Source organism: Durio zibethinus, chromosome 10 (assembly GCF_047325235.1).
Source record: "Durio zibethinus cultivar Kanyao isolate XHJ-2024 chromosome 10, ASM4732523v1, whole genome shotgun sequence".
NCBI lineage: Eukaryota > Viridiplantae > Streptophyta > Magnoliopsida > Malvales > Malvaceae > Durio > Durio zibethinus.
In genome coordinates this window covers 21,081,718-21,100,674 of record NC_143171.1, presented here as the reverse complement: position 1 = coordinate 21,100,674, position 18,957 = coordinate 21,081,718, and the positions used below count along the sequence as shown (strand labels likewise).

Genomic DNA, 18,957 nt, shown 5'->3' with positions numbered 1-18,957 from the left:
TTTAGGTAAGCTTGCAGTGAGCTATGAGGACAAATTTGAAATTGAGTATAACCTTTCACCTTTAGACGGATAGGCAAATGGAGAGAACAAATCAATTTTTAGAAGATATGCTTCAAGTATGTGTGATTGATCTAAAAGGTAGTTAAGATGATTACTTACCTTTAATAGAGTTTGCTTCTAATAACAGTTATCAATCTAGCATTGGGTTGACTCCTTTTAAAGCCTTGTATGATATGAAATGTAGATTCTCTTTATGGTGGGCTAATGTTAGGAAAGAAAACTTTTAGGGCCAAAAATGGTGCAACTGACTGTGAAAAAAATCAAGGTGATTAAGGAGAGACTTAAAACAGTACAAGATCATTAAAAGAGTTGGGTAGACATGAAGAGAATGGGGTTGGAATTTTGCCAAGGAAACTGTCTTTTTAAATATGTCACCAATAAAAGGTGTTATGCAGTTTGGGAAGTGAAGAAAGTTAAGCCCATGTTATATAGGATCATTTGAAATTCTCAATAATGTGAGAGAAGTTGCATATAAGATAGTCTTGCCACCTCAGCTATTTGGTGTGCATAATGTTTTTCATGTGTCCATGTTGAAAATATGTCTCTGACACAAGTCATGTGGTAGAGTATAAACCTTTAGAAGTTTGAAAAAATTTAACATACTTAGAATATCCTATCTGAATAATTGATCAGAAAGAACAGGTCTTGAGGTACAGAACTATTCTTTTTATAAAAGTTCAATAAAGCAATCATACACTAAGAGAAGCAACTTGGAAAATGAAAGATGATATGAAGAAACAACATCCTCAATTATTCAAAAATGAAGGTAAATCAAGTTTTAAGGACAAAACTTTTTATAAGTTAGGGAGAATGTAATACCCGTAAAAAAAAAGAGGACTATTTTTAAGTATTTTTATAAATGAAAAGACTTTTTAAAAAAAATAAAAAATGCAGAGGACCTATTGATAAATAACCCAAAACTTTTTAATAGGGTTAACTTATTTTACAACTTTCGATGACTAATCAAAAGAAAAACACAAACATATTTCTCCTCTGTTTCTTATACAAAAAAGACAAATCGAAAGATTTCAAGTGAAGGGTAACAACAAAATCTATAAGGAGAATTATTTGTCAGAGGTGACTAAATAATTTCCTTCAATTTTGGAGTGTTAATTGTTAAGTTTTGAGGTAAAATTTATAATCGAGAAACCCTAAAATTTTAGGGTTTTCATTATCCTTCTTCAAGATTAGTTTAGGCAAATAATTTAGACTTTAATTAGGGTCTAATTAAGAGTTGAAAAAGTTAATAATGTGATTTTATTATTATAAAATAGGAAACAAAAATTTGATGGGAATAGAAAGGAAAGTTTTTATTTCATATGAACCCTAGTATTTGTAGTGATGGATTAAGGTAATATTATGTATTAAAGGATTAAATACTGCTATTATTATTATATATCATTGGAAAGCTTGCTGAATTTATTTTCTAATGAAATAAACGAAAGTCAATTCTGAGTTTTCTATGAATAGTAGTTTAATATTTGCTTGAAGATGTGTAGGCTGCCTAGTAGCAGCTGTAGGGAGTAATTACGAAATTCCTCTTAATTTTTATATAAGGATTTACAGATTAAGCCATATATGCTTATTAAGTCTACTTTCCAATGAAACAAGTAGAATTGAATTTGGAGTTTTTTATGAATAAATACGTAATTTTTATTAGAAGGTATATAGGCTATCTGGCAGTAATATATGATGTGGATTTCAAAACTTATTATAATTAATCCACATGGAATCGCGAGATAAGCCATATATGATTAGAAAGCTTATCGAGTTTAGTTTTTAACGCATTAAAATGATTTTAATTTTGAGTTGGATATCTTGAGATATGGTCATTTTAGTGAAAGTAGTACAGGCTACTAGAATTAGTTACTTGAGTTAATTCTTGTTTAACTTAATTGTTTTGGTATAAGTGGTCTCAAATGGGTTGATTAATTACTGTTATATTGCAATTATCTTGAATAGGCCATTAATTATTTAGGGGGAAAAACTAAGTGATGGAATAAGAATGAGGTAAACAAAATCTCATACATTTTGTTTGTTTTTAATCTATGTATATATATATATATATGTTTCTAAATGAATGAATGTTTTATTTTATTATTTTTTATGTATGAAAATAGGATTAAGCATATGATTATTTTGTGTTTCTCTATATAAATGATGGATCATGCTTATGAATGAAATGAGAAAATTATTTATATTTAAAGAATGATATTATGATAGTTATATTTTTACATCCCTGAAAAGTGAGATTGTCGACACAAGAATTAATTCTACGACCCTAGCTAACGAGAGTAGATACCGAATTTTGTCCAGGTCTACTAAATTAATCTTTGTTTTCAAGTTTCGTTTATTAATATTTTTTATATTATTATAAAAATATAATAATTTTAAAAAAACAAAATAAAAACAATAAAAAATATAACGAAAAAAATAGAAAACTGGGGTGGCAATGGTGCCTTGCACAGCACCACTAGACACCCACCCCACTGGCTTGCCACCTTACTACTAGCACCATACCTTATCCCGACCATACCTTGCATTGCCAGAACCCTCACTAACCACCACTTACTTCACCCACCTCCTAGTTACACAATCCCTTAAAACCTCAACTTCTTCCCCATCATAGATCTCTCCCATCGGTCAACTTATCCAAAGTTCCTTGCATACCCCCCAACCCTTAAAGTCCCAACCTCTACGCACCCCATGAGACCCCTTTGTGTTCTACCCAAGGATCGACCCCTATCAAAGCCCTCACACCAAAAACCCCAGCTCTCCCTTACCCAAAAAAGTCTCACCTTCTCACAGTGCTTTTAACCCCAAAACACATTCTCCTGACATCACCCAACATCCCAAAATAATCCCTTCCCCCTACAACCAACCACAAAAAAAAATTCATAAAAAACAAATAAACAAAAAACACAATCCTCGCCTAATCGGCGAGGAACGTAGTGCCAAGCCATATACAAAAAATAAAAAAATTTGTCAGTTTTGTTTTTTTTTTTTTTAAAAGAAAGAGAAAATCAAAAGCTTCAAGCCCCGATCTACGTCGATCGAGATTGTTTCTAGCCAAACAGACACTGGATCTAAAAATATTGAGGTGAACGTTTATAAGTTTTTTGTATTTTTTGACCATCGACAGTGACTGCCGGCAGTGACACAAGCGACGACCGGCACGACGACTACCAAACGTCGATAGAGCCCTTGGAGCTCTGAAACTTTTTTTTTTAGAAAGGCTAAAATGAGCTAAAAAAATGAGTTTTACATAGAAATCTAAAGCCCAAAACGACGTCGTTTTAGGCTAAGAAGGATCCACGCGTTGACCTGGATCCAACTAGAGATCTGCATAAACCGACCCAGCTAGCCTCTTCAACCAACCTTCAACTAGCTTAAACAAATCGTCAGGGAACCGATTCGAACCAATCTAAACTGTCGAACCGCTGAACCAACTGCAGATTGAACCAGCGTTGACAAGTCTGGTTTAGGTATTTTTTTTAATTTTTTTAATTTTTTATATATTATTATTTTTGTTATTTTAAGTTTATTTTTAATATTCATGCATGATAATTTTTTAAAATTTGTTAAAATAAATATTTGATTGCTTTTAATGATAATAAAATGAAAACAATGAAGATAATAATTAAGAAATATTAAAAATGCTATAATAATAATAATCTAAAAAATAATAACAAGAATAAAATAATTTTTTTATTTATTTTTCCTACTTAGATGTTGGAGGGAATAAAAACTTCAAACCTTAAAATATAATTTCACCCAGATGTTAGGGAATTATATAAAAAAAATTAAAAAAAGATAATAATAATAATAATAATAATAATAATAATAATAAATTAACAATAATAACAATAAGTTTTCAAAAAATATATACGAAAAAGTTTAATTAATTTTAAAAAATGATAAAAATCAAAATTATTTCGAAAGTCCGCCTAAATATTGGAGATTTTTAGAGATGTTCGCGTTTTTTTAAAGATAAAAAAATCTAAACCCTAAAATCCAAAATCCTAAACTCTTAAATCCAAAACCTTAAAATCCAAAATTTTGAAAATCTCAAATTTGATACGCATTCTTGAATCATCATCAAAAAGTCACTAAACCTTAAAAACCTACCCATGCCCTGAATCTATTCTGAAACTTTAAGGATACGTGTGAAAATTTTATATGAACTGATTTGTTCTCGAATGCTGCCTAGATAATGGGATATTTAATAAACTTTATTTTATTAAGTTTTTCATACGAATCCCTAATTCACATTAATAATAGGATTAATAAATAAAAAGATATAATAGTAAATAGGGATCTTAAATATAAACAATCGCATATAGGCTCTGCCTAGATGTTGAAGAGTCAAGATGGTCTTATTATATTTAAGAATCTAATTTTTAAATTTGTATTTCATCATCATACACAGCATCTATTGGTCTACATGCATTTATTTGTTATTGTTTGCATTCGTTTGCATTTCTCTATTTTTAATTTTTACTTGCTACCTGATAATATCATTATTTATTTTTTCACACAAAATGTTTTTTTATTTACTTACTTTTAAAATTGTGATATCATAAAATAAAATAAAATAAAATAAAAATAACATTCCAAAGGAAATAATTTTTAGTACTCTACTTAGATGTTGGAGAGTCACCAACAATCATTTCTTGCAAGGAGTGTTATTTTCATTTTACGTGAGATTGTATTAAATCTCAAATGAAAAGAATTATTTTAAATTCTGCCTAGATGTTGAAAAAGTTTGAGATAATTTTTTAACTTAAAGATTTTTTCAATATTTCTAAATAAAGAATTTTAGCAAAAAAATATTTTTAAATTAAAAGAATTAGTATTAAATTTCAAATAGAAATTATTTTATCTAATAACAAAAATAACGCATGATTAAATGGTACCAATTTATGGGCATTGTGGGGGTGTTAATCTTTTTCCAAGCGTAACTAACTCCCGAGCTCAACTTGATTTTTTGTAGATCAAAATTTATCTTTTGATAAACTTTAAATCGACTTTTATAGTTTTATTAAAACGATAAACTTTTGAATGGGCAATAATACCCTAAAAAATATTGGTGGCGACTCATCTCGTTCTTTCTCAATTTTAAAATTCTTTACGTCTAGTAGTCATAAAACTGTTATAACAGCTTGGCGACTCCGCTAGGGAGACTTCGAGAGTCAGGCCAGAATTTTAATTATGCGCTATTAATAATTATTGGATTTAATTGGTTTTATCTGATATTTAATTTAATTCTCTTTATTTTAATTTTTCAAAATATATATGCATACAAGTTAATAAATAAAATAAATTATATGTTATTTATTACTTTATTTTGATTATGTGTTTATGATTTATTTATGGTATTTTGATTAATACTTTACTCTGCACACACTTTGCATATGCATTTACATATATGAGCTCTATACCCGAGCTCCGTCCTTTTTAGGAGGAAGTGAAGTAGTTACGCTCTCGTGAGGTAATAACCTCCGCATTTGCTAGCAAAACACTTCCACTCAAATTGAACCCTTTTCGTTCGTAACTTGTAATGGGTGAGGATTGAGGTGCCTTACTAGTCCAGTGTGAACACTAGTGAGGAACAATTTGGGAACCTTTAGATGGAAAAATTCTCACTAAGCATATAATGAACCTTAGGGGACTGGCCTTCGATAGAGCATTGCCCTTTTATAGAAATAAGAGAAAAGCATTTTCTTGAAGGTTTTTTTTTCCCCTTTTGACATGTATTTCATTCCTTTGGTAGTTATCCAAAATTTACGCTTTCATAAAATATTTTAGAATAGAATGAATTATTTTTAGCATTATCCAACAAGCAAAAAAAAAGGGGCAAAGAGCATTTTTAAAGATTAAAGGTTTTTCTTAAATTCTTTGTTTATTGGCCAAATAAAGATTAATTTTCAAGCCCTAGTTATTTTGTGTGAAAAAAATTGTTTTTCCTTTTCAAAAAATTTTTCTTTCTTCGAATATTGTTTCATCTTTCACATTTTTATTTGATTTTCAATGTACCCCATCCCATTCTTATGATAATAAGATAATACATGCATTGCATCTTATCCATGTCAATGTATAGTACATGTATCCCATGTCATGCACATGTTGATAAATGATACATGCCTTCCATACGCATCTTAGTAGGTAATGTGTACACTCCATTTCATTACATATTTGAAAGTAGTGTTAGTTCATTAGGTTAACATAACATAAACATTGCATTTCGTGTAGAAATATAATGTACACCGGATAGGTTTATGCATTTCATACAAGTATGTTGCATTAATTATGGGCATATATTTCATGACTCATATAACATTTCATGTATATGGACTCATGAATGGTAGGGTTTTATAGAACATGCATTGCATCTCATATCACATCATCTCTAACATTACATTCCTTGTATACATATTCAAGGTCGACAAAATTTTATCATTTGGGTCTTGTACATATAAAAATTCATTGTCTTAAGCATATGTGCATTTTATGGCATTTATTAGTCATTATTGTCATATTCATGAACATGCTATGTGTGCCATATAAGTTAAAAATTATTTTTGTGGCATTCATCCAATAAAGGTCATAATATAAAATTTTTGGTCTAAGTCCCGGAATAAAATGTCTGTCTTGGTAGAAATTAGAATGGCAAAAATGAAAAATCAATTAGAAGCAAGGATTAGTGCTTTAGAGTTGAATCAAGAGAAATTATGGCTCGAGCTTTGGGAGATGAAACAACATATGGCTCAATTGATAGAAATGGTTAAAGGTAGTGGTGGAGTTGAGTTTGTTCCTCTTCAAGGATCGTTATTACTTTCATCAAGTCAAGATCAATCAGCTCCTGTTAGTTTTAGTACTTTTTCAAAACAGACTAAGGCATTGGGTGATTTGAATAGTGACCAAAGTTTGGGCGAACACAAGAGAATAATGGGTGAACTAGCCACGCGAATAACTGAGCTTAAAAGTTTGATTTCCAAGAAAGAGTCACCTGGCTTCAAACAACCATCACCAACTATCTCGAGTCTAAACACGCACCTAAATCCTTCTTGTGACCACTTCCAACCTTCTTTCCAAGCACCTAGGATTAGGCACTTAAATTTTATGCAACCTTCAAGAATTTCACATCTGAATCCACTTTCACAACCTCATATTTCACAATTGCTTGTTCAGTATGCTATCCTATCACCACTTTCGTAGCCCAATCTTCGACTCAGCATTTTTTAATTCACCTCAAGAGCAACTATACCATCATCTTTTCAACAAAGTAAATCAACCATAAGGCAAAAAAAACTTTGGCAAAACTAAAAGAAAAACCCCTATTGATCTAATACCTATGTCTTACACAAAGTTATACCTATTGCTCCTAGAGAACTACCTTATTACCTTTATCCCTACTAAACCTCATAAATCACCTTTCCCCAAATAGTATGACCCAAATGCCCGATGTGAATATCATTTTGGTGTCGTGGGTCATTTTCTATAAAACAGCACAGCTTTGAAACATAGAGTGCAGAGATTGATGAAAGTCAGATATCTGAGTTTTAACACCAAAATTAACCCAATTGTTCATGAGAACCTTTCATTGATCCATACTAAGATAGTAGTTAGTGCTGTAGGCAACAGTAAGGTTGGCCAAGATGATGAATAAAATGCTTTTAAAGCAAAAGGTTGTCTTTTCCAGCAATCATAGTCAACTATTTTTGGATTTCTTAGGTGAGATAAGGGGAGTAAGAGTAGGTCTAGCACGTTTTGGCCCCAACCCTAGAATGGTTCATGATGTGTAAACTTGATACTTTTGGCAATGAATGGAAATTTTTTTTGATCAAAATTTTTTATGAATTGATATCTTTGTCTACTTTTAATAATTGGAGCCAGTGAAAAAGAGTGATGGTTATGAATATACTTTCACTGAATTTTTGAAGAGAAAAAAATGTCTTTAGATAATCCAACAAGAATATAGGATGAAACTTAAGTTTCCCTTAATAATAATAAAATTTGACTTACAGATCATCCATCATCTATTTGAATTCATTGTTTTTAATGCTAGCTAAGGACAAAAGATGATGATTATGAATATGCTTTTGTTAAACCGTCAAAGCTAAAAGATTTTTTATAATAAAATTCATGTCATGCATTTCTGACTTCGATAATTAATAAAAGGTTCAATGATAGCTATTCTAGGAAATGAGATCAGTTAAGTCTGCACACTTATAGTACTCGACTCAGTTTCAGAATCATAAAAAATAAAAATGCAAATCGAATGGACAGAGTAGAAAAGACCTAAGGATAGATCAAAGGAACAGTTATAAGAATGCAACAAAATGTGGACAAACAGTTAGCAAGATTAAAATAGGTGTTAGCAGAGTTGACAAAATAAAAAGGAATTGTTGAAACACACAAGACAATGGAGGAAATAACTATTGAGACATCATTATATCTAGCTGGGTTCACATATGTTCAAGACCTTCATATGTCGCAAGCATCTCCAATAACTCATCAACCTTATACTAGCATTTCTGCCAAATTACTTTCAGTTCTTATAAATGTCAGTCCCGGACACACTCTCTACAACTCCATTACTATGTCTAATGTAGGTGATCTTAAGAAATTGAAGAGATTGAAAAAGGTGTCAGATTTAGGACCTATTGGAAGGGAAATTGAAAGCAATTGAAAGCCATAATGTATACGAGAATGTCGATGCCAATGAACTTAGTCTAGTGCCTAATCTTATTATTCTATCAAAATTCAAAGCCCCAGATTTCAAAAAGTATAATGGAATGAAATACCCTTTAACACACATCACCGTGTACTGTCGAAAGATGATAAGTCACACTCATGATGTTAAGTTGTTAATCCATTACTTTCAAGATAGTCTCACTAGATTTATAGTAAGATGGTACGTTCAGTTGAATCAAAATAAGATTTGCTCTTTGAATGATTTGGCTAGAGCCTTTCTAGCACAATACAAGCACGTTGAAGATATGACACCAGACAAGTTGTCCTTACAAAACATGAAAAAAAAAAGTCAACTAAAACTTTTAAAGAACATGCATACAGATGGAGAGACATAGCAACCTAAGTCCAACCACCCTTGTCAGAGAAAACAATTACTATTTTATTTATCAATTCCTTGAATACTCTTTATTATGAAAAAATGATCGGGAATGTCTCCAAAAGCTTTTCTGACATGGTGATTTCTAGTAAGATTATAGAAAATACAATCAAGAATGGTATGATTAAGTTAAAAGATACGACAGATGTTAAAAGTACATCAAAAAATAATAAAAGAAAAGTGTAAGTAATCACAATGGAGGGGCATTTACCCAATAGCTTCATCCCCTACAATCCATATCCTTTTCATCAACCTCATCACCTTGTCATAGGTAATATCTCTCATAACCCATATCTTTGCCAACCAAGCCAGCATTTAGGCTTTCTAGCAAATTTTCATCCTCAAATGACCATTCATGATCTTGTCCTTGCATTTAAACCTACCATCCGACCAATAAAAAGTCAAAAGAGACCAAGAAATAATTAAAAGAAACTGCTAATCCTTATTTTTCACCTCTTACCTTTACTAATAAAAGGTTGGTATCTTACTCATGTGCCTCCAAAAATAACACCAAATCCATTAGCAAAGAGTTATGATCCTAATAACAAGTGTGATTATCATATAGGGGCAATCGATCACTCAACTGAAAAATATAGATAGTTAAAAGAAAAGATTAAAGATATTATTAAGAGTGGTATTCTGACTCCAAAGGTGATAGATCAATGGAAATTGACTCCATCCAATTGTCAAATGTGAGGAGTTGAGATGAAAAAAGAGGTCTTGAATTCTAAAAAATAAACATAGGATGATTTTTTTAAAATTCTTTTCACTGTGTATGTATGATATGTGCATGGTGTCTTTAGAAATTATCTAATTTACTTTGAAAGAATTGAATGCTTTGGATCTTTTTTATGAAATATTTTTTTATGCATTTGTTTGAATGAAAAGTCTCACATAAGTAATTTTCAAGATAAGATAAAAAAATAAAAAAATAAAAAAAAGAAAGAAAAAAGAAAAGTTTTCTTTGTAATAAAGATAGAAGGATTTTTAAAGGAAATTATGATTACTATTAGGAAAAAGCCCATTAAATACCCTCACACCTTTTTCAATACTTTCATCACTCAAGTGACTGGACTCATCAACTATAATCTCTCAGGGAATATGAGTTTGAATTCATACTTTAAAAGACTAATAATCTTTTCTTGGGCAAAGAACAAAAGATGTTAATTTTAAAAATTTATTCTGATTTTTTAAAAAATTATATACTCTTTTAAATTTTTAATTGGTAATTCAATATGTGTCAAAATTTTGCTATGACCGTAGACACAAAGTGCTTGAACCTTTTTTCTTAAGTAACCCTTATTTCATGTCGTAAGGCACATTGATTAAAAACAGACTCCCTTTTTACCTTAGATAATTTGTTTCATACCTTTATAATTTTTCTCTTTCTTTCACAAAAAAAAATAATAATTTAAGCCCAAAGAGCCTTTTTGAATTATGCGATCAATCTTATACAACTTGATTGTCATTAGAAGATTGAATGGAAAATAAGATAAGGCATCACAAAAAAAAAATAAAGCAAAAAAAAAATAAAAAATGTAAAATGAAAAAAAATCTTTTCTATCTCATTCTTTAATAATTTATTTTTTGAACTAAATGATCGTGTTTGAAATGATGAATGACCATCTTTCTCTATCTTTCTCATATATTAAAATTATTCACTTGCTACCTATTTGAGCCTATTGAATTTTTTTTATTCTAAAATAAACCCTAATGAAAGATCATTTTTTTTTTTTTTACATTATGAGCAAAATAAGGATACCTTTAAGAAACTAACTTCAATCAAAGTGTTTGCTATTGAAAGCATCTAACATGCCCTTCAGAGATGAGAGTCTAGGATAAAAAGTGACTAAGGCTTCCCAAGAGTTCAAGAAAATAAATAGTTAAAGATGAAGTTAGATGTCTTCGAAGAAAAAAAAACTTGCACTTTGGGGATAAGAATTTGAAACTTCAGTTAGAATCCCAAAAAAAAAAATCCAAAAAAAAAGAAAGAATAATAAGAAACAAAAAAAAAAGAAAATATGTACCTTAAAAATTAGAATTCAAGGTAAAAAAAAAGGTGCATAAAGTTGCTGAATTTAAGGCCAGATGTTTCAAATAAAAAAAAAGCAAAAAAAAAAAGTTAGAGAATGCTCCTCAGGATCCTTGGCCTAATTATCCTAAATAATATATTTTGAGCCTATTTATCCATTCTTTCATAACCCTAAACCTTGGCTTACATTACATACCTTTAAAAGTCTATTTTGATCAAATTTGGGTACTTGGATTGAAGAGCAATGTCTTTGAAGATTTGTACATATTTGTTGGCATTCGGTAAGATTTCATGAAGTTCTTCGTTGATAGAAAATATAGCTCTAAGGTGAAAACCCCAAAAGGGCAGTTTAGAGTTAAAATCATTCTTGAAGCCCCAAAAAAATTTTAGAGTTCCAAGATTTTATCCAAAATTAAAATTTGATGCAAAAAGTCTGGAAAAATCAATACCCATTAAAGACCTTACATTTCAAAAAAAAAAAAAAAAAAGAGAAAACCAACCTTGTCCTCTTTGTAAATGTTGTTCAAAAAATAATGGTTAGTTTTGATGCACATTGAAGTATCATGTTTTTAATAAAAGAAAAGTGTTTTAGAAAATTATCTTTTTTGTAAGCCCAAAAAAAATCTTTGCAACCTTCATTGAGCTTTCCATGAGATATGCCCACCAGTGAAATAATTGAATTGTCAATTACCTTCCATCCACAAGTATTCCAAATAGTAATTGTCATTTTCAAAAGATTCTGAAGTCTTAAGTTTTAAATTTTTTCATTTGATTGCAAAGATACTTTATGTGGGGCAATTTTTTTTATCACTTTTGAAAATTTTAGAGATTATTTGAGCATTTTGTACATAACACTAAGATCATTTTTTTTTGTGAAAATGAAACGTTGAAAATTTGACCAGAGATTTTAAAAAAAAAAAAAGGCGTAAAAAGAGTTTTTGTATTTGCATTACTTACATCGTGAGAAAAACATTTAACCTACAAACGAAAAAAAAAATAGATATTCGTAGTTGCATCACTTGCTTGTGCATCATTAAAGGGACATTTGCATTTGCATCACTTGCATCTGTATCACAAGAAAGACATTCGTATTTGTATCACTTGCATTTGTATTTGCATAAGACATTTGCATTCGTACCATAAAAAAAATTTACATTTGCATCATAGCATCTGCATCCTAAGAAAAGGTATTTGTAAGGGCATTTACATGAAAAGAACATTGTCATTGTCAAATATATTTGCATCAAGTATTCGCATTCTTACATTTGCATTAACATTTGTATTCACATCGACATTTTTATTAATATCGTTTGATGAGGATAGACATTGGTATCATGATTGCATTTATCAACTTTGTAAGTATCAAAAACAAAAAAAAAAAGGGCAAGTTTTAAAGTTTCGAAGCCTCTATTTAAAAGGAACCATTTTCAATCAAGATTTCAAAGCTTCTGTTTAAGAGGAACCAATATCAAGATTTCAAGATTTCAAAGCCTCTGTTTAAGAAGAACCAATTTCAATCAAGATTTTAAAGCTTTTGTTTAGGAGGAACCTTCTTCAAACAAGACCTTTAGAGTCTCAAAAATCTCTAATCAGGCAAAAACCATGTTTAAAAAGATTTTTAAATTTTCAAAGTTCCATTGCCTCCGATTGCAAGGACATTCAAAGATTTAGAAATTTTTAAAACCTCCGGGCATAACTTTCAAGACCTCCAGGCAAAAAATTTTAAAATTTTTAAAGTTTCATTACCTCTGATTAGGAGGACCATTCAAAGATTTTAAGATTTGTAAGACCTTCGAGCATGATTTGTAAAACCTCCGAGCATAATTTTGATTTACGGTGTTATCATAATCGATTCTGTAAGACCTTCAGGTATGATTACTAAGACATTCAGGTATAATCTTTAAGACCTCTGGGCATAATTTTAATTCGCAGTGTTATCCTGATCGATTCTTTATTTTTTTTCTTGCGGTGTTGTCCCAGTCAATTCTATAAAATCTTCGGGCATAATTTTGATTCGTGATGTTATCTCGATCGATTTTTTATTTTTTGACTTGCGGTGTTGTCTTAGTCAATTTTGTAAGACCTCCGAACATGATTTCTTAGACCTCCGGGTATAATTTTGATTTACGATGTTATCCCGATCGATTCTTTATTTTTCAACTTACAATGTTGTCTTAGTCAATTTTGTAAGACCTCCGGGCATAATTTCGATTCGCGATGTTATCCCGATCAATTTTGTAAGACCTCTGGGCATGATTTGTAAGACCTCCAGACATAATCTTTAAAATCTTCGAGTATAATTTTGATTTACGATATTATCCCGATCGATTCTTTATTTTTTAACTTGCGGTATTGTCCTAATCGATTCTGTAAAACCTCCGGGCATGATTTCTAAGACCTGGGCATAATCTTTAAGATCTCCAGGCATAATTTTGATTTACGATGTTATCTCGATCGATTCTTTAATTTTGACTTGCGGTGTTATCCCGATCGATTTTGTAAGACTTCGATTTGTAAGACCTCCGAGCATAATTTTAATTCGCGATATTATCCCAATCGATTCTTTATTTTTTGACTTGTGATGTTGTCCTAGTCAATTTTGTAAGACCTCCGAACATGATTTCTAAAACCTCCAAGCATAATCTTTAAGAACTGCAGGCATAATTTTGATTCGCGGTGTTGTCTCGATCAATTCTTTATTTCTTGACTTGCGGTGTTGTCTCAGTTGATTCTTTACTTTTTGACTCACTGTGTTGTCCCGATCATTTTTTTACTTTTTGACTCGCGGTGTTATCCCGATCGATTCTTTACTTCTTGACTCACAGTGTTATCCCAATCGTTTTCTTGCTTTTTGACTTAAGGTGTTATCCCAATCGATTTTTTACTTATCGACTCACAGTGTTATCTCATTTATCATTTTACTTCTCGACTCGCAGTATTGTCTCGGTCGTTTTCTTTACCACTTGACTTATGGTCAAAACAACAAAAAAAAACTTTTGAAAAATTCACAATTTGCTTTCGGATAAAATTGATGTCGTTATCTTTGCCCTATTCTTGATTCTTAATAATGTGTAAAGAAGGGCAACTGTAGATACCAATTTTATCTGAATCTACTAGATTAATCTTTGTTTCCAAGTTTTGTTTATTAATATTTTTTATATTATTATAAAAGTATAATAATTAAAAAAAATAAAAAAAACAGAAGACTGGGGTGGCAGTGGTGCCTTTCATGACACCACTGACCACCCACCCTACTACCAGCATTGTACCTTGTCCTGACCATATCTTGCACTGCCAGAACCCTTACTAACCACCACCTACTCCACCCACCTCCCAGTTACCCAACCCTTTAAAACCTTAGCTTTCTCCTCATCACTGATCTCTTCCACTGGTTAGCTTGCCCAACGTTCCTTGCATACCCCCCAACCCTCAAAGTCCCAACCTTTACGCACCCCACAAGAACCCTCTATGTTCTACCCAAGGACCGACCCCTATCAAAGCCTTCACACCTAGAAACCCCAGCTTTCTCTTACCCAAAAAAGTCCCAGCTTCTCGCAGCTCTTTTAGCCCTAAAACATATTTTCCTGACATCACCCAACATCTCAAAATAATGCCCTCCCCCTACAACCAACCACAAAAAAAAATTCATAAAAAAGCAACAAACAAAAAACACAGTCATCGTCGAATAGGCGAGGAACCCAGTGCCAAGCCATCTGCAAAAAATAAAAAATTCGTCAGTTTTATTTTTTATTTTAAAAAAAAAATCAAAAGCTTCAAGCCCCGATCTACGCTGATCGAGGCTATTTCTGACAAAACGAACATCGGATCTAAAAATATCACATTGAGGTGAATGTTTGAGAGTTTTTTATGTTTTTTCGCCATCGACAACCACCGGCAGCAACTATTGATTCTGACCTAGACGACGACCAGCATGCAGCACGGACGCCGACAATCAAACACCGACAGAGCCTTTGGAGCTCTCTCTGGAGCTCTAAAACTTTTTTTTTTAGAAAGGTTAAAATGAGCTAAGAAAAAAAATAGGTTTTATATAGAAAGCTAAATCCCAAAACGACGTCGTTTTAGGCTAAAGAGGATCCGCGTATGGACCCGAATCCGTGCAAACTGATCCAATGACCCACTTCAGCCAACCTTCAACCGATCCAGACGAACCGTCAGTGAACCAGTTCGAACCAATCTGAACCGTCAAATTGTTGAACCAACCGTCGATCGAACCGGTATTGCTGGTTTGGTTCAGGTATTTTTTTTAAATGTTTTTTGAATTTTTAAATTTTTTATATATTATTATTTTTGTTATTTTGAGTTTTATTTTTAATATTAATGCATGATAATTTTTTTAAATTTGTTAAAATAAATATTTGATTGCTTTTAATGATAATAAAATGAAAACAACTAAGATAATAATTAAAAAATTTTAAAAATGCTAAAATAATAATAATAATAATAATAATAATAATAATAATAATAATCTAAAAAATAAACAAGAATAAAATATATTTTTTTTAAATTTTTCCTACCTAGATGTTGGAACGAATAAAAACTTCAAACCTTAAAATATAATTTCGCCTAGATGTTAGAAAATTATATTAAAATAATAATAATAATAAACAAGAATAAAATATTTTTTTTTAATTTTTCCTGCCTAGATGTTGGAGGGAAAAAAAACTTCAAACCTTAAAATATAATTCCGCCTAGATGTTGAAAAATTATATAAAAAATATTAAAAAAAGATAATAATAATAATAATAATAATAATAATAATAATAATAATAATAATAATAATAAAACAATAATAAATTAACAATAATAACAATAAGTTTTCATAAAAAATATACGAAAGAGTTTAATTAATTTTTAAAAATCATAAAAATCAAACATGCTCCGAAAGTTCACCTAGATGTTGGAGATTTTTAAATATATTCGTGTTTTTTTAAAGATAAAAAAATTTAGACCTAAAATCCAAAATCTTAAACCTTTAAATCCAAAACTTTAAAATCTAAAAATATGAAAATCTCAAATTTGAGACACATTCTTGAATCATTATAAAAAAGTCACCAAACCTTAAAAACCTACCCATGCCCTGAATCTATTCTGAAACTTTAAGGATACGTGTGAAAATCTTCCATGAAATGATTTGTTTCCGAATACCGCCTAGATGATGGGGTATTTAAAAAACTTTATTTCATTAAGTTTTTCATACGAATCCCTAATTCACATTAATAATGAGATTAATAAATAAAAAGATATAATAGTAAATGGGGATCTTAAATATAAATAGTCACACCTAAGCTTTACTTAGATGTTAGAGAGTCAAGGTGGTTTCATTATATTTAAAAATTTAATTTTTAAATTTGTATTTCACCATCATACACAGCATTTTATATGCATTTATTTGTTATTGTTTGAATTCGTTTGCATTTCTCTGTCTTTAATTTTTACTTGCTATCTGATAATACCATTATTTATTTTTTCGCATAAAATGTTTTTTTATTTACTTACTTTTAAAAATGTGATATCATAAAATAAAATAAAAATAAAAATAACATTCCAAAGGAAATAATTTTCGATACTCTACCTAGATGTTGGAGAGTCACTAACAATTATTTCTTGCAAGGAGTGTTATTTTCATTTTAAGTGACATTGTATTAAATCTCAAGTGAAAAGAGTTATTTTAAATTCTGCCTAGATGTTGGAAAATTTTGAGATAAGTCCTTAACTTAAAGATTTTCTCAATATTTTTAAATAAAGATTTTTAGCAAAAAAATATTTTTAAATGAAGGGAATTAGTATTAAATTTCAAATCAAAATTATTTCATCCAACAACGAAAATAACGCATGATTAAATGATACCAATTTATGGGCGTTATTGGGGTGCTAATTCTTACCCATGCGTAACCGACTCTCAAGCCCAACTTGGATTTTCGTAGATTGAAATTTATCTTTTGATAAACTTTAAACTCGTTTTTATAGTTTTATTAAAAAGATAAAATTTTGGATGGCCAATCACACCCTAAAAAAGATTGGTGGTGACTCCTTTTGTTTTTTCTTGATTTTAAAATTTTTTGCGACTGACGATCCCAAAACCGTTACGACAACGAGTAATAGTAGTTAGCATAGACATAATCATACGGCCCTGCTAACGAGTTATAGCAGTTAGCGTAGGATCCTAGCTAGCAAGTTCTAATAATTAACAATGATTATGAGAATAAAATTATCGATACGACCAATGTCACTGGTTATAATAGTGACCGTAACTAACAATAAATGAATGATAATGATAATTTATGATGAATTTTTTTTACAAATTGATTCATGATTTGGTGACATGTTTGATATTGATTTATGATTTATGAATGCTTAACAAAATACTAATTTTTGAATTATTTTTAATACTATGAGTTGATGAATATTTTTGGAATGATCTATATAGTACATATGAAAATAATATTTGATCTGATAAGATGTGTGAACTTATACTTGCTATATGGTTTGCTCATTCCACATTTTCTTTTCTTTTATAAATGATATAAATTATAAGTATGATTAGTCTTGTGAGAAGCTAAAAAATCAAGATAAAAAAGATTAGTTAGTCGTCAGAGATAATGTTGACCAATGAGATATTATTAATGGTTTTGTATTTTATATAATTTGTATTTGGATATATAGAGATGTATCATTAGTTGGATTAAAGATATGAATTTTACTTGACAAATTATTTTATTAAAGAATTTTAGAATAGTTAAAAAAGAAAGCTTTGTATTACTTTAATATTTTATTTTAAGGTAATATAATCGTGTTACGTTTTGATCTCGTAGCATGACAATAGCTATCCTAGTGGCAGCCTCCTCCTTTGCCTACGCCCTTAGCACCGCAACCGCCACCACCAACGAGGATGATGAAAATGGTTTTCTCTAATCAAGTTCTGGTATCATTTCCCCGCTTCTTTTGGTAATATTCATTGGAACAATCTCCATATGGGCAAACCACGAAGCATCAAAAGGCTTCAAAGTAAGCATAATCAACAATACAATGCCAAAGGCTCCCCGGCGGGGAGACTCTTTGCTCTCTTTTACATGTCAAATGATGAAGCCACACGGATCATCCTGAACACAAGCGCCTTTGTCCGAAATATTCTTTATCCAGACTCCAACCAAACCAATAAGCCAGTTCAACGTGTCATTCTTCAGCTGTCTAGCAAGAACCTGACAACCCAAGTCATTGTAGACACAAGTAAAGAATTCGTTTATGTCATCAGTTTAAGTCCATCAATATTGGAAGAAAGTAATTTCAGGTAAGCTGTTATATCAACCATACAACGAAGGATGGCTCGGATATGGCTCTGGTATGGTGAGTCCGGGGCTCCACCTTGGCTCATAGATGGCATGGAGGAGTATATATGGATGCAGGCAGGATTTAATGACTATGATAAAGAAACAGCATTACATCCAGGATTTAAAAGCATTGGGACCAGAACAGTTTTGTTCTTTCTCAGGTGTGTTCCAACTCCAACTCCAACAACAACTTGAGCTCTGGGTTGAACACTAGTATTTCTGGTTATGGGAATTGGGCAAAATCAGGTGGTCTTTGCCGGGAAGATAAGGATCCAAAATTTGTGGCACAGGCCTTGGGTTATCTTTAGCAGCAAAAGAAACGGTATATTCAAGGATTGAATCAGATTCTAAGAGATCTGGAGAATAATCAACCGTGCCTTTGA

At 30.7% G+C, this 18,957-nt stretch overlaps 1 pseudogene; it reads left to right on the top strand.

The window, feature by feature from the left end:
• The first annotated feature begins 18,059 nt into the window (after positions 1–18,059).
• On the top strand, positions 18,060–18,957 carry LOC149516537 (uncharacterized; annotated as a pseudogene).